Here is a 16,833-nt window from a genome sequence, read left to right on the forward strand (position 1 = left end):
GTCCAGGTGCAACGTCACCGCGCGCTAGCGACGCTGGCCAATCACGGCCAGGCGGCCCCGCCCACCCTGGGGCGGGGCCTGCGTGCCCGCGGCCGCTCTCCCCGCCCCTTCCCGAATGCCGGCGGCGGGGCGCGGGTCCGGCCGAGCCCCGCCCACCTTTGCCAGCGCCCGGCGTGCGGCCCCGGCTCGCACAGCCCAGGGGCCGTCGGCAGGGGGCGCCCGGCCCCCGCGGCTGAGCACTCGGGCGGCGGAGCCTTCGCGCCACCCGGCACCGGCGCCCGCGTGTGCTCTGGCCGAGCCCGGGCGGCAGGGAGGGGCGCTGTGTTAGTTAGAGCAGGCCGCTTCCACCTCTACGGTCGTCTTCCCCACCCTTCTGGCTCCCGCGTCTCTGCCGGGGCTGCGGCTATGGCCACTGCCCCCGGCTCTGAAAGCGTTTAGGCGAGTGGTTCACACACACACACAGACACACACACAATCACACACACAAACACACACACAAACACACACACACACACCCGGCTCTGAAAGCCTTTAGGCGAGTGGTTCACACACACACAGACACACACAGACACACACAGACACACACAATCACACACACACAGACACACACAACCACATACAGACACACATATACACACACACACAATCACACACACACAATCAAACACACACATACACACACCCAGCTCTGAAAGTCTTTAGGCGAGTGGTTCACACACACACACACAGACACACACAATCACACACACACAATCACACACACACAGACACACACAATCACACACACACACATACACCCGGCTCTGAAAGCCTTTAGGCGAGTGGTTCACACGCACACACACAGACACACACAATCACACACACACACATACACCCGGCTCTGAAAGCCTTTAGGCGAGTGGTTCACACGCACACACACAGACACACACAATCACACACACACACATACACCCGGCTCTGAAAGCCTTTAGGCGAGTGGTTCACACACACACAATCACACACACACAATCACACACACACACACACACACACCCGGCTCTGAAAGCCTTTAGGCGAGTGGTTCTTAAAACGCGGTTCAAGACCACCAGCAACAAATCGGGCTGGGACCCCTGAGAACCTCAGGGCCAGCCCAGACCGGTGAAATCAGAAACGGGTGTGTGGGTGGGGGTTCAGCAGACTTGGCTCATCAGATAATTCTGATGCAGATGAACTTGGAGAGCCATTGCTTTAGACAATCCCAGCTGCTCTGGAGGCTGACATTTACAGTTTTTGCCTTCTGCCTTGACTGTAGGGCAAAAGCACACGCACACACGCACGCACACACACATACACAGATACATGAAGACCAATTCCAAGGGAAGGGCCCTTTGAGCTGTGTCTCACAGAATGAGTTTTGTTAATGACAGATGATGACCTTTCCCAGGTCCGTTTCAACTCTGTGTTGCACTGGTTGGTGAATCAGTGGTTTTCAGTTGTAGCAGGTTGTGTTTTCCCAAGAAAGCTGCTCTGACATCTGTCTCATCCTGAACTCTTTTTACAGCAACATGACCGCTGACACCTCTCCATCCAGAGATGGAGTTTGTAATCTCTCCTCATTTAAGAAAAAAAATGTATTATTTTGTTGAAGTATAGTTGATTTATAATATTGTGTTACTTTCTGCTGTACAGCAAAGTGATTCAGTTATGCCTTTGTAGACATTCTTTCTCATATTCTTTTCTATTACGGTTTATCACAGGATATTAAATAGGGTGCCCTGTTATACAGCGGGACCTTGTTTATCCATACTATGTATAACGGTTTGCATCTGCTAACCCCAACGTCCCACTCCATAACTCCCACACCCCTCCTTTCCCTTGGCAACCACCAGTCTGTTCTCTATGTGTGTGAATCTGTATCTGTTTTGGAGATAAATTCATTTGTGTCTCATTTTAGACTCCACGTATAAGTGATATCACATGGCGTTTGTCTTTCTGTGTCTGACTCGCTTAGTATGATAATCTCTAGGTTCATTCGTGTTGCTGCAAGTGGCATTATTTCATTCCTTTTTCATGGCCGAGTAGTATTCCACTGTATCTATGTACCACATTTCTTTATCCAGTCATCTGTCAATGGACATTTAGGTTTCTCCATGTCTTGGCTCTTACAAATAGTGTTTCTATGAACATAAGGGTACGTGGTATCTTTTTCAATATCATTTTGCCCAATATATGCCCAGGAGTGGATGTGATCTCTCTTCTTCAGTCTGGGAAGATCTTTGTAACTGCTGGACCGAGAGAACATGGCAGAAGTGATGCTGCCTGGCTTCTGGAGGTGAGTCATGAAAGTTGGTGCAGCTTCTATGAGCTTTCTTGAGCTGTGTCCCTTGGGAAGGGACAGGGACAGGTGGGATGTCTGGCTCTCCTGCGGCCATGAAAGGTCCACATGCAAAGATCACACAGAAATGGAGAGCCATGTGTGAGGAGCCCCCCTGCTCTGTCCTCCGGAACTCCACATTGGGTGAGCCTCAGACGGTTGTTCTAGCTCTAGACTTTGAGTGACCCCAGCTGACCCCGAGAGAGCAGGGGCAAGACATCCCTGCAGGACTCAGCTCAGATTGCAGATGTGTGAGCAAAATATGGATGTGTTAAGGCTCTAAGTTGGGGATTTATTTTTTGTTCCTTTCTGGTTGCACTGGGTCTTCATCCCTGCATGCGGGCTTTCTCTAGTTGCAGTGTGCAGGCTTCTCATTGCAGTGACTTCTGTTGCGGAGAACGGGCTCTGGGTACATGGACTCAGTGGTTATGGCTCCTGCGCTCTGGAGCACAGGCTCAGTAGTTGTGGCACACGGGCTTAGAATGTGGGATCTTCCCAGACCAGGGATTGAACCCGCCATCTCCCCTGCATTGGCAGGCAAGCTCATTCACTGTGCCTCTAAGAAAGTCCCCTTGGGTGGTTTTTAATCAGCCTCAGATGACTGGAACAATAATTTCTGAACATAATCCCATTCTTCCATAATTCTCATTCCTACAGAGCTTTTCAACAGTATTTTTTTTTTCAATTGGCCAAGCAGTGTAGATTTCAGGATCTCAACTCCCCTACCAGGGATCCAACCCTCAACCTTTGCAGTGGAATAGTGGAGTTCTAACCAGTGGACTACCAGGGAATTCCCTTCAATGGTCTTTTAAAATATTCCGTAACTATTATAGATTGGAGTTCAAGCGTGCTGATAACTTCTCCGTGCAAGTACCAATTGCTCAGTTTACTAACTCAGAGACTTCTCTTCTCTGGTGCCAGCTGCTTCCCCAGTCCCACAGCACCTCCTCTGGGGAGCTGGCATCCAGCTCCTGCTTCCTTACTTCTTAGAGGCGTGACCTGGGACATATCACTTCTTTGGACTTCGATCAGTTGCACTGCCTAAGGGAGAACAAGAAGGCAGAGGGAAAGACACAAAATTGGGGCCTCTTTGTGCATCTATGATCTTTGATTCCAACTAATATTCTTCAGATAAAATAACTTTAGAGTAAAATGAGTTCCCAGAGAAAGGTTTCTTCTACTGATGTGTAAAGGAGCATTCAAGGAGCCATCCAAAGAGAATCTAAAGGAGCAGCACAAACTTATGGTGGGACGGTTGGCCTGTGATCTTCAGGAAGGTGGGAGAAAAAGACACGTCTTAAGTTACATTATGTAGAAGGAAGAGAAACATCTGGTGCATGTATCCCCAGTGTCAAGGAGTTTTAAAAAGTATTTAAAAAATAATTACATAGCTGTGCAGATGGAATATCTTTCATGAAAATGATCACGTAAAAAAGGGAGTTACATAAGTTACAATAGCAGGAGGGTGAAGTTTGGTGGTGATACATGGAATTTATAGGCAATTTCTGAGGATTCAAAAAGCAAGATGAGGGACTTCCCTGGTAGTCTAGTGGTTAAGAATCCGCCTTCCAATGCAAGGGACGCTAGTTGGATCCCTGGTCTGGGAACTAAGATCCCACATGTGGAGTTTGGGGTGGCAACTAAGCCTGTGTGTGGCATCTGCCGAGCCTACCCTCTAGAACCCATGAGCTCCAACTGAAGAGAAGCTCTTGATCCTCAACAAAAGATCTTGTGTGCTATAACTGGTCCTGTTGCCGCCAAAAATAAAGAATAAAGGAAGGAAGGAAGAAGAAGATGAGGATGAACATGCTAACATGAATTCAGACTGGTAAAACATGAAGCTACCAACATAGCAAAAGCAGAAAGAAGTTACTGCCCAAAGGTGAAGAGGATACAGAAAATAGGACCCTGGACAGATGAAGAAAGTCAATGCAATTTCTAGATTCTGCTCCATGAAGGAATTCATTGCAGTTAAAACATGGCAAATGGAAACAGCCAAAGTAGATGTAAGAAATAGCCATACATTAATACACATGAATAAGAATGGAAATACACATAAGAATGGACGTAATTTTTTCAATCACTAAGGATAAAAGACAAAATATACATATCTATGCAGTACCGTGATCCTTTCTGGAGAAAGACACTTTCTAAATACAAGGAGACACCACCATTATTGTTTGTATATCCTCACTGCCCTTGCTCATTTGGTCAACAGCTGTTTCTCAATGTTTCCTTCCTCTGAAGTCTTGGGGCTGTAAGAAGCGATGCACAAAGGCTTGGGGAGTGTATTCCTTAAGTAGAGTGTAACCCCTGATGGTCTGAATGAATGAAAACTTGGACCAAGATTAGGAAATGAAGATTAGGAAAAGACTAGGAAACTTGCATTTTTAAGTGCAGCATCGTTTTAGCCTCACAAAGAAAGCTATTGACCAGTGAATTACTTAACTATTTTTCTGGCCAATAGTAAAACCCCAAACCTACTAGTGTGACTGAGATGCTGGAAAACTCAGGAGGCCAGAGCCCTGAAAAATTTTAAATCTGGGCAGTGCTTGATATTTCTATTTCTTTTTTCACCCTCAGACTTTAGCTCCTTGTCCCTTATCCAAACCCCGCCTTTAAGCACATTAAATTAACCCATATAGGGACTTCCCTGGTGGTCTGGTGGTTAAGATTCTGTGCTCCCAATGCAGGAGGCCCTGGATTTGATATCCTGGTCGGATTTGAACCCACATGCCACAAGGAAGACCTGGCACAGTCAAATATATAAATAGAAATAAATATTAAAAAATTAACCCATGTAGGTTTCCAATAAAGATATAAATTTTTCTAATCTCTTCTAAGTTTTGAGATCATGGTTTCAAGAATGATATAGCTTTGTAATATTGTTTAACTAAACCGGAAAAAAAAAAAAAGTGAGCACGAATGTTTAAAGCTCTATTCTCCTACCTGCTCCCTTGGAGGAGCAGGGTGAGGTATTTCTCTCTTTAATTCGGTCTTAATGTGTCTCTAGTTTCCGGCACAGACACACCCTCCAGGTTGTTGCGCATAGTTGATGGAAGGATGGGCCTCCCTGGAGGCTCAGAGAGTAAAGAAAGTGAAAGTGAAGTCGCTCAGTGGTGTCCAACTCTTTGTGACCCCATGGACTGTAGCCCACCAGGCTCCTCCGTCTGTGGGATTCTCCCTCCATGGGATTCTCCAGGCAAGAATACTGGAGTAGGTTGCCATTTCCTTCTCCAGGGCATCTTCCCGACCCAGGGATCGAACCCAGGTCTCCTGCATTGCAGGCAGACGCTTTAATCTCTGAGCCACCAGGGAAGCCCCCACTTGCTAATGCAGGCGAAATGGTTTTGATCCCTGGATTGGGAGGATCCCCTGGAGAAGGAAATGGCAACTGTCTCCCATATTCTTGCCTGGAGAATCCCACCGAGAGAGGGGCCTGGTAGGCTACAGTCGGTGGTATGGCAAAGAGAGTCGAACACATCTTTCACTTTCACTTCTTTGATGCAGGATGCCTTTTGCCTCCTGAGTCCAGGACCAGCCTCGGGAATACCAGAAAGAGTCAGTTTGCTGTGGTGGGGGTAGCCATCTCTGGAGAGAAAGCTGACCCAGGACATACAGCGCCTGGCTTTGACTTCAGCTCTAAAGAAGGCTTCCCCACCCCGGGCAGAGCGGTGGGTGCGTCGCCCCGCTTTGCCTCAGGGTGGTCAGGGAGGAAGCAGAGGCAGACGCCCGCCAAGGCTGGCGGAGGGGAAGACGATGCTCTTGTGCGCGGCTGTTGCTGGGTCACGTCCTTGGAACTTTCCTTGGAGGGGAGTGGACAGGACCCCTCCCGGCCAGCTCCTCACGGCCCTCGGGCTGAGACCACTGCTCTCAGAAGCACAAGACCATGGTTGGAGCTAGAGGGAATTCCCCGAGAGGAGGGGGGAGGTGATCGGGCGCTCTAATTTGAGTCTCGCTCTGAAAGCAGCTCTGTTGATTTTCCTGTCATTCGGGTCTCTCCCCTTACACGCTCTTCGCTCCATTCACATGGACCTACTCAGGGACCTGCAGGATTTTTGTCTCTTTTCCTTGTCCCTGCCGTGCTCTCTTTCTAGGCGTCTCTCTTTCCCTTTGACCACCTGCAAAGAGAGCTTCAGCACTCAGCTGAAGCGCCCCTACATTTGAGAGATCATCCTTGGCATTCAGGTCACTGGAACACCTGACAGGGCTTCCCTGGTGGCTCAGATGGTAAAGAACCTGCCTGCAATGCAGGGGAGCTGGGATCGATTCCTGGGTGGGAAAGATCCTCTGGAGAAGGAAATGGCAACCCACTCCAGTATTCTTGCCTGGAGAATCCCACGGACAGAGGCGCCTGGTGGGCTGCATTTCATGGGGTCGCAAGAGTTGTACATGACTGAGTGACCGACACGCACACACATGTCTGACACTCTTCTGACATAGCATTTATCACACTCTATGGCAGTGCAGGGACTTCCCTGGTGGCTCATTTGGCAAAGAATCCTTCTGCAGTGTGGGAGACCTTGGTTCGATCCCTGGGTTGGGAAGATCCCCTGGAGCGAGGCATGGCAACCCACTCAAGTATTCTTGCCTGGAGAATCCCCACGGACAGAGGAGCCTGGCGGGCCACAGTCCATGGGGTCACAAAGTGTTGGACACAGCCAAGCGACTAAGCACACAGCACGTGTGGCAGTGCAGGCATGTCCGTTTTGCCTGGTAAGCTGTGAATCCCCTGAGGGCGTCTCCAGATCTAGTACGGCACTCATCATTCCCGCAGGCCTTCACTTCTTCATTCCACAAACATTTCTGAGCATCGGGTGATACGTGAGGTCCTACTGCCTGGCCCTGTGTAGGTGCTGAAGATAGAGCAGTGAAGAGGAAACACAGGCCCTGTGATGGGGACAGGAAATAAACTAGTATCAGCTGATTGTCGGGTGGTGATAAAATAATGCGGGTACTACACAGAGAACATTGAGAGTAAGGACAGTGTATCTGGCTGGGGTAGACACCTTCCTCCATTCAGGCTGCTGTAACCACATGTTGTGCTAAGTTCCTTCAGCTGTGTCCGACTCTTTGTGACCCAATGGACTGTAGCCCTCCAGGCTCCTCTGTCCATGGGATTCTCCAGGTAAGAATACAGGAGTGGGTTGCCCTGCCCTTTTCCGTTAAATGACATAAATTAAGTGTTTTATAAAGCACCGACATTTATTTCTCATGGTCTGGAGGCTGAGGTGTCCAAGGTCATGGTGCGGGGAGAGTCAATGTCCAATGAGGGCTTGCTTCCAATTGGCTGTCTTTTTCACTATGACCTTACATGGTGGGAGGAAGGGGGAGCTTTCTGGGCTGCTTTTGTAAGGGCACTAATCTCATTCACAAGTGCTCCACCCTCATGACTTAATTGCTTCCCAGAGGTCCCACCTCCCAACACCATCCCCTTGGGTGGGGTTTAGGGTCTCAACATGTGAGTTTTGAAGAGATACAAGCATTCAGCCTCTAGTAGACTCCCTGAGGGGCTGACATGTGAGCAGTGCTTGCAGGAAGAATGGGTCAGCGTCAAGGAGATGGGTGTGCAGCAGTGTGAGCAGAGCCAAAGGCTGTGCAGTTACTTGCTCGCTGCAGAATACAGAATGACCATGGCTTTTCCTTTAAAAACAACATTAAACCTACCTTCTGAAAAACTGTGGCCGAAGAGCATTTATCAGACCAAGTAAGATGATTTTCTTAATGATTTTCTGGATAAGAGTCAAGCAAAGAGAAATGTGACCTTTCCATCAAGAAATATGTGTGCCTTTGTGTCATGAACCTCCGATGAAAAGCTTCTGTGTCTAAGTGCTGGGCAGGCCCTCCTGTTTATTAGGTCCACATAATTTACTCGAGGGAAATGTGTCTAGGTCTAAATGAAAACCAGGCCAAACTCAGTATTTCGACATGCTTATGTCTTAGGGCAGTGTTCTTTTTTAAAAATATATATATATAGCTATAGGAAAAGTTTTGACCGCAGTCATAGGGAAAAGCTAAAGGGCAGCCTTGCTCAAGAATGTACTCTGTACTGGTACATGAAAATATGCTTAGCATCACTAATTATTAGAGAAGTGTAAATCAACAGTACAATGAAGTACCGACTCACACAGGTCAGAATGATCATCATTAAAACATCTACAAGTAACAAATGCTGGAGAGAGTGTGGAGAACAGGGAACCCTCCTCCACTGTTGGTGGGAATGTAGATTGGTACAGCCACTGTGGAGAACAGTAGGGAGGTTCCTCAACATCTAAAAATAGAGTTGCCATATGATCCAGCAATTCTACGCCTGGGCATAAAGATAGAAAAAGCTATATTCAAAAAGATACACGCACCCCTGTGTTCACAGCAGCACTATTCACAAGAGCCAAGACGTGCAACAACCCAAATGTCCATCGACAGATGAATGGATAAGATGTGGTGTGTGTGTGTGTATGTACTCATACACACACAATGGAATAATCTGCTCTGTTCTGCTCTGCTAAGTCGCTTCAGTCGTGTCCAACTCCGTGCGACCCCATAGATGGCAACCCACCAGGCTCCCCCGTCCCTGGGATTCTCCACGCAAGAACACTGGAGTGGGTTGACATTTCCTTCTCCAATGCATGAAAGTGAAAAGTGAAAGTGAAGTCGCTCAGTCATGTCTGACTCTTCGCGACCCCATGGACTGCAGGCCACCAGGCTCCTCCGTCCATGGGATTTTCCAGGCAAGAGTACAGGAGTGGGGTACCATCGCCTTCTCCGAATGGAATACTACTCAGCCGTAAAAAAACAATGAACTAATGCCATTTGCATCAACATGGATGCAACTAGAGATTATCGTACTAAGTCAGACAGAGACAAATATACAATATCACTCACATGTGGAACCTTAAACTTGATATAATGAACTTATTTACAAAACAGAAACAGACTCATGAGGAGACTTATGGTGGGACGGATTGGGAGTTTGGACCTAGCAGATGTATTATACAGAGAATGGGTAGACAACAAGTTCCTACTGTGCAGCACAGGGAGCTCTATTCAATATCCTGTGATAAACCACAGTGGAAAAGAATTTGAAAAAGAATGCGTGTACATACGAATATACACACATGGATCTGTATAACTGAATCACTTTGCTGTACAGCAGAAATTAACATCTTATATCAACTATATTTCAATGAAATAAATTTAAAAAAGAATGTACCCTGTATCAAAATTTCATTAATTGTTCTTCATTTTAATGCCATCTTCCAGGGAATTCCCTGGTGGTCCAGCGGTTAGGACTCTGTGTTTTCACTGTCCAGAGAGTGGGTTCAATCCCTGGTTGGGGAACTAAGGTACTATCAGCCCACAGTGTGACCAAGAAAAGCAAAAAGCCACCTTCCTTGGTGTTAGTGGGTCGTAGGCATGAAACCATTTTGGAAACTTCACCTAATGAATGAAGTGGGTCATTCCACATCAGACTAAAGTTTATTAAAATATATGTGTATTTTTTCATAGAGACAACTCTTAGAATACAGTCAAGTTCATCTATCTATCTATCTATCTATATATATATATATACTGACAATATACAGTAAGATTTATTTAAAAATTTTCTCCAGTTCCAAACTTTCTAACTAGAGTTACAGAGATGGAATTGTATTGTAATTGTTACCATTTTGTTTTCATTCCTACATGGAACATCTATAAATTATACATCTCTTGAGGTGTCAGTACTTGAAATAATAAGGAATAAGAAGCTTGAGTTAGTAGAAAAATGTGAAATTTAAAAATTTGTGATATCTTAAAAACTTTTGGCATTTTGTCTCAATTTCTTCATTTAACACTTCTCACAAGTTTCTCACTGGTGAAACTGAATATTTTGATTGAGTTCAATATTCACCCTCTGTCTATCAGACAACTAAAGAATAGCATGATTAATTATGTCCAATGTCACTAGGCATTTTACTATTAAATTAGTTAGAACAGATAATGTAATAATTCCACCTTTGGAATACCCAAAAGGGAAGCAAAAAATTAGATTTTTCAGTTTACACTGTGTTCGGTCAGTTATAAAAATATTTTCAGCTGAAAATACTGAAATTTCGGTCATGAAGTTCTAATTGCTGGTATCTTGGGAAACGAACCAGAAACCTTGGGTTGGTTGGTCTGTCAGAGGTGATCTTGCCACGAGCAGCTGTCATCCTGTGAGCTGCTAACTCAACGAGAATCAATAAAACCTGGATGTGACCCACGGAGCTCTGTGAAGGCTGAAATTACTTTGGACTTTTCCCTGTTAGTGGTGAAGTGAGATCATACGTTTCCCAGTCACCCTCTTTGTTTTGTCTTAGACGTGTTTACTTTAAGAGAGAAATTCAGCTTGACCCTGAACTTTACCCTTAGCTAGAGTCTGCTTCTAGGTTGGAAGTTCAGTTCATTTTTTTACACTCACTCGCATACCTGTAAGTGGGAGAAAGCTATTTGTCCATATTTTTCACTTTTTTTGCAGGGGAGGATTATAATTAGAACTAGCAGGACTTAGAGGCTAGTGTCTCTTGACAATGAAACTGAAGAGACCAGCTGGCCGGAATGCTTGGAGGAATGGCAAAGAGAAACCTGTGATTGTGGAATCTGGGGGTTGGGGTGGGGGCAGTGGGAGAGGTAGTGTGTAAAATGATCAAAGCCCATTCTGATCCTGAAGATGTTAACTGGTGTGCAGAATATTTACGTTACAGTAGTTTATGGTGGCAAATTCATGTAGTTTTTAATTTTAATTTTTTATTATTTAATTTTCATTTTATATTGGAATATCATTGATTTACAATGTTATGTTAGTTTCAAGTGTACAACAAAGTGATTCAGTTCTCCACATATATATATATATATATATATATATATATATTTATGAACTCTTTTTCAGATTCTTTTCCAACATTGGTTGTTACAGAGTATTGAGTATTATCTTTTCTTTTTAAAGTATAGTTGATTTATGACATATAATTGTTTTTGTCACAAACATTTTTCAGGCATTTGATGAAGTATGGAAAACAAGGCATTTGATATCAGGAGTTCAATCTCAGGCCCTGTGTTCCTCTTTCTGACCCCACCCTCCTCCCCCTCCAAAGGTAACAGCTTGGCATTCCCCACTCCAGGCATGTTTGCATATTTTACCAAAGAAGTTCGTTGCAAAGAAAATATGATAACAACAAAAACTCTGCGTGTTTGTGTACCAAGATAACTCACAGAATGCAGTCATAAAGCAACTTTATTTTTGTCCCTTGACATTTCATTTGTTGGATATGGATCTTTTCTGTCGCTGGATGAAAACTGAAGAAGGTCCACGATTGCTCTTGTCACTCTTCGATCGAAAAAAAAAAAAAAATCCCATGATCTCTCTAAGTCACAAAGCATAGAGACAATTCATTCATTAAGATGTCTTGTTAACATCAGAACCCCTCTGGAGAGGGGTGCCATTCTCAGGGTTTGAAGCGGCCTCCCACGGCCGAGCAGGCACTCAGCCCTGGCGGTGGACAGATTGGCTGTGAAGTCCACGTGGTTGAGCCACATGTTGCCTGCCCCACTCCCCTTGCTCCCAGAACCATTTCACGCGGTCCCACAGAGCAAGCACCAGGGGGCTTGGATGAACTGGCCGACAGCAAAGCGTTCTCCACTTTCTTAGTAAGAAGCTCTGCAGGGGATACTCTCTGATGGGCACTCACAAGGTGTGGGTGACCAGCTGGCCATGCCCCAAATCAGTGCTTGTGTTCAGATCAGGCTCTGAGCATCCCTCCCTCTGGCCGAACCTCCTGAAAGCCTGGGGACCAGGGAACTAGGGTGATTCTGTGCAAGGGTCCAGGTTTCCAGAATGTAGAGAGGACACCAAAGGAGAAAGGATTGGAGGGGCGAAGACAGTGTCCTGCCCACCACACATGAGCCAACAGCCAGCTCTCCATTCTGCCCCATCTTCCACGAGCCCCGCTTTGCTCCAAAGCCACACACCTCAACTCTACGGCTCTGCATGCCATGCTAGCTATAAGATACGACTTCACTTCTTCTAGAATCAACATGTCAAGTTCCATTAAAAACAAACAAAAAAAAAAACAACTCTTACAGGGACTTTATCAGGCCAATGCATTCTTCAGTTTCTAATAAGCTGGTCTGTTAAGTGAACTGACTAGATTAGTTTTACCCTGTGAGCCTAAATGCCCTCCCCACTCCCCTACCCCCGCAGTTTCAGAGGCATTTTCACTTTCTGCTTCTGTCACATGTAGGGAATCTGTGGCTGCATTTTATCCAGACACCACACAGTTTCCTTAATAAACAGAAATACTGTGTTCATTTCAAAATCAGTGTAGAACTTGGGGACAGAAAACAATGTACACAAGCAACTTTTCCTTTTCTTTGGAATTTTGTTTCTATCAGGGATCTGATTATTTTTAATGTATAGCCCTTGCTGGCAGAGGTTGGTAAACTGGCTATTGTCAATATGATTGCTGTTGGGAATTCTGGTTACTTATAGATGATTTTTCCTATCCTCAAGCACTGCTTCCAAATCATTAGATATTAAGCAAAGATTTTTCTCTGCAATATTAAAAATGCCCATACATGCTGTCAGGTCTTTCCTTTCCTGACTATCTAACTGAAACACTCCTTGGTTTTAATTAGACAATACCATCTACAATAATGTTCCTTTTTCACAATCTTTCAAATATCCAAGAAAACACATATTAGACTAAATAAAATATTTATACATTGCATGAGATGCACAAAGATGTGCAAAAATTGTGCACACTAATCTTTTAATTGGAAGGAAAAGGTCATAAGTCATCTAAGTTTCTGAGTCCTTCCTTATTACAGAATCTGAGCTCCTACAGTTATGTTGCTTGGCATTTATTTGATTGTTCCCAGAAGACTGATTGCCAAAACATTAATAAAAATTATGATGTTCATTTCCTGGCAATAAATTGGTCTGTGAAAATATGAAGTAACAGAATATGTACATGAACAGAAACATTAAGAACAACAGGTCTGGCACCCAATGGGCTGATTTTTCGCTGCCATCCCCCTGCTGTATGCCCCCACCTGCCTTTAAAAAATAAAACTCTTTGTACGAAAAACAAAAGGAAATTCTTCAAAGACAAAATGACTTAATTAATCTGAAGATTAAAGATTTCATTACCAAGGTAAAAAGTGACAGTACAAAGTTAAATTCTTGACAAGGTCCATAAATACTTATTAGTTAGATTCTATGAAGAAAAACCCTGGCGTAAATTTAACTTGACAGTGACCCCTAGCCAAAGATCTTTGGCTTTGTCCACTTTTTCTTTTTTGCAAAATGGAGGCTTAAATTTTTTTTTTTTTAAGTAGGCATTAAGTTCCTATAGGGCTTCCTAGTTTTAGGCAGAATTTCTCAAACTTCACATCTGCACCACTGAAGGTTTATGGGAAGAGCTTAGGATACAGCACAGAAGAGCCCTATCCTTTATTTGATCACATAATTCTGTTCACTCATTTTGGAACAGCATATATGTACCACTGTACTAACTATCCTAGAACTTGGGAAGTTTTAAGCTATACTTTGGCATTCACAATTCATGGCAGATAAGATGGTGCTCAGACATTTGCTATTCTCTATAGGTTTCCAAGTTTTGTGGTGTGCAGAAAACTACTATGAAACCATAAACTCTGTGGGAGAAAGGATAAAGTCTTCACATTTTACACATCTGCAGATTAAAGTTGGTCATTGCAAGCCACTCCAGTGCTCTTGCCTAGAAAATCCCATGGATGGAGGAGCCTGGCAGGCTGCAGTCTGTGGGGTCGCTAAGGGTCGGACACGACTGAGCGACTTCACTTTCACTTTTCACTTTCACACATTGGAGAAGGCAATGGCAACCCACTCCAGTGTTCTTGCCTGGAGAATCCCAGGGATGGGGGAGCCTGGTGGGCTTCTGTCTATGGGGTCACACAGAGTCGGACACGACTGAAGTGACTTAGCAGCAGCAGTGTAATGGCTCTATTTATTGATGCTTATCCTCCAGTCAAGGACAAATAATGAGGATCACTTTGACCTATATCAATTAGCATTTATCCTATTAAGAAGTGATTTGCAAGCCTGGGGTTCATTTTAACTGCTAAATGAAGGACAAGCGCATTCTTCATCCAGTTTCTTGGAACTTTGTACAGAGAAGTCTAGTCAGTAAAATCTTAAATGAATACAAAGTATCATTTACACTTTACAAGGTTCCAGAAAACTTTGAAAAGTGGAAACTTTCTAAAAGTGAATGTTTATCAGATTAAAGAAGTTTAAAGAATTCAGGAGAAAAATATTACCATATTTTAAAGTGTTTTCTAGTTTTAACCATTCTCATGTGGCTCAGATGGTAAAGAATCTGCTTGCAATGCAGGAGATTTGGGTTCAATCCCTGTGTCAGAAAGATCCCCAGGGGAAGGGAATGGAAACTCAGTCCAGTATTCTTGCCTGGGAAATCCCAAGGTGAGGAGCCTGGAAGGCTACAGTCCATGACATCACAGAGTTGGACACAACTGAGCAATTAACACACACACACACAGATTTAACATACCACACTGGCAATGCCATTGACACACAGAATAACAAAAGGATGAAGTATAAGTATGAGGCCCATTCTTTTCATTATGTTCATCAGAAGTTTTGAAAGCAATTCCTTTCTTTTCCCTGGGAATTCCTGATCGAGATGGAAAAGGTCACTGGAATCAACAATAGTTATGTCTAGTCAAAAGTCCTAGAACCAGACATCCTGGAAGGTGAAGTCAAGTGGGCCTTGGAAGCATCACCATGAACAAATCTAGTGGAGGTGAGGGAATTCCAGTTGAGCTACTTCAAATACTAAAAGATGATGCTGTGAAAGTGCTGCACTCAATATGCCAGCAAATTTGGAAATCTCAGCAGTGGTCACAGGACTGGAAAAGGTCAGTTTTCATTCCAATCTCAAAGAACAGCAATGCCAAAAAATGTTCAAACTACCACACAACTGCACTCATCTCACACACTAGCAAAGTAATGCTCAAAATTCTCCAAGCCAGGCTTCAACAGTACGTGAACCATGAATCCCCAGATGTTCAAGCTGGATTTAGAAAAGGCAGAGGAACCAGAGGTCAGATTGCCAACATCTGCTGGATCATCGAAAAACCAAGAGTTCCAGAAAAATGTCTATGCTTTACTAACTATGCCAAAGTCTTTGATTGTGTGGATCACAACAAATTGTGGAAAATTCTTAAAGAGATGGGAATACCAGACCACTTTACCTGCCTCCTGAAAAATCTGCATGCAGGTCAAGAAGTAACAGAATCGGACATGAAACAACAGACTGGTTCCAAATCGGGAAAGGAGTATGTCTAGGTTATATATTGTCACCCTGCTTATTTAACTTATATGCAGAATACATCATGAGAAATGCTGGGCTGGATGAAGCACAAACTGGAATCAAGATTGCTGGGGAAAATATCAATAACCTTGGATACACAGATGATACCACCCTTATGGCAGAAAGTGAAGAAGAAATAAAGAGCCTCTTGATGAAAGTGAAAGAGGAGAGAGAAAAAGGTGGCTTAGAACTCAATATTCAGAAAACTAAGATCATGGCATCTGGTCCCATCACTTCATGGCAAATAAATGGGGAAACAATGGAAACAGTGGCTGACTTTATCTTTCTGGGCTCCAAAATCACTGCAGATGGTGACTGGAGCCATGAAATTAAAAGATGCTTGCTCCTTGGAAGAAAAGCTATGACCAACCCAGACAGCATATTAAAAAGCAGAGACATTACTTTGCCATCAAACGTCTGTCTATAGTCAAAGCTATGGTTTTTCCAGTAGTCATGTATGGATGTGAGTGTTGGACTATAAAGAAAGCTGAGCGCCAAAAAATTGATGCTTTTAAACTGTGGTGTTGGAGAAGACTCTTGAGAGTCCCTTGGACTGCAAGATCAAACCAGTCAATTCTAAAGGAAATCAGTCCTGAATATTCATTGGAAGGACGGATACTAAAGCTGAAACTCCAATACTTTGGCCACCTGATGCGAAGAACTGACTCTTTGGAAAAGACCCTGATGCTGGGAAAGATTGAAGGCGGGAGGAAAAAGGGACAACAGATGACAAGATGGTTGGATGGCATCATCGACTCGATGGACATGAGTTTGAGTAAGCTCCGGGAGTTGGTGATGGACAGGGAGGCCTGGTGTGCTGCAGTCCATGGGGTCGCAAAGAGTCGGACACGACTGAGTGACTGAACTGAGGCAAAAGTCCACCTCTAATGGAGTTTGAGCAAATACTGTCTCTTAGAACAAGACTTCTATAAAGAGGAGTTTGCTGTGCTGTGTGCTGTGCTTAGTCACTCAGTTGTGTCTTATCCTTTACAACCCCAAGGGCTGTAGCCCACCAGCCTCCTCTGTCCATGGGATTCTCCAGGCAAGAAGACTGGAGTGGGTTGCCCTCCTCCAGGGGATGTTCCCAAC

The sequence above is a fragment of the Moschus berezovskii genome, chromosome 26 (genome assembly GCF_049115385.1).
Source record: "Moschus berezovskii isolate FMDL1 chromosome 26, NW_MosBer_1.0, whole genome shotgun sequence".
In the NCBI taxonomy this organism is placed as follows: Eukaryota; Metazoa; Chordata; class Mammalia; order Artiodactyla; family Moschidae; genus Moschus; species Moschus berezovskii.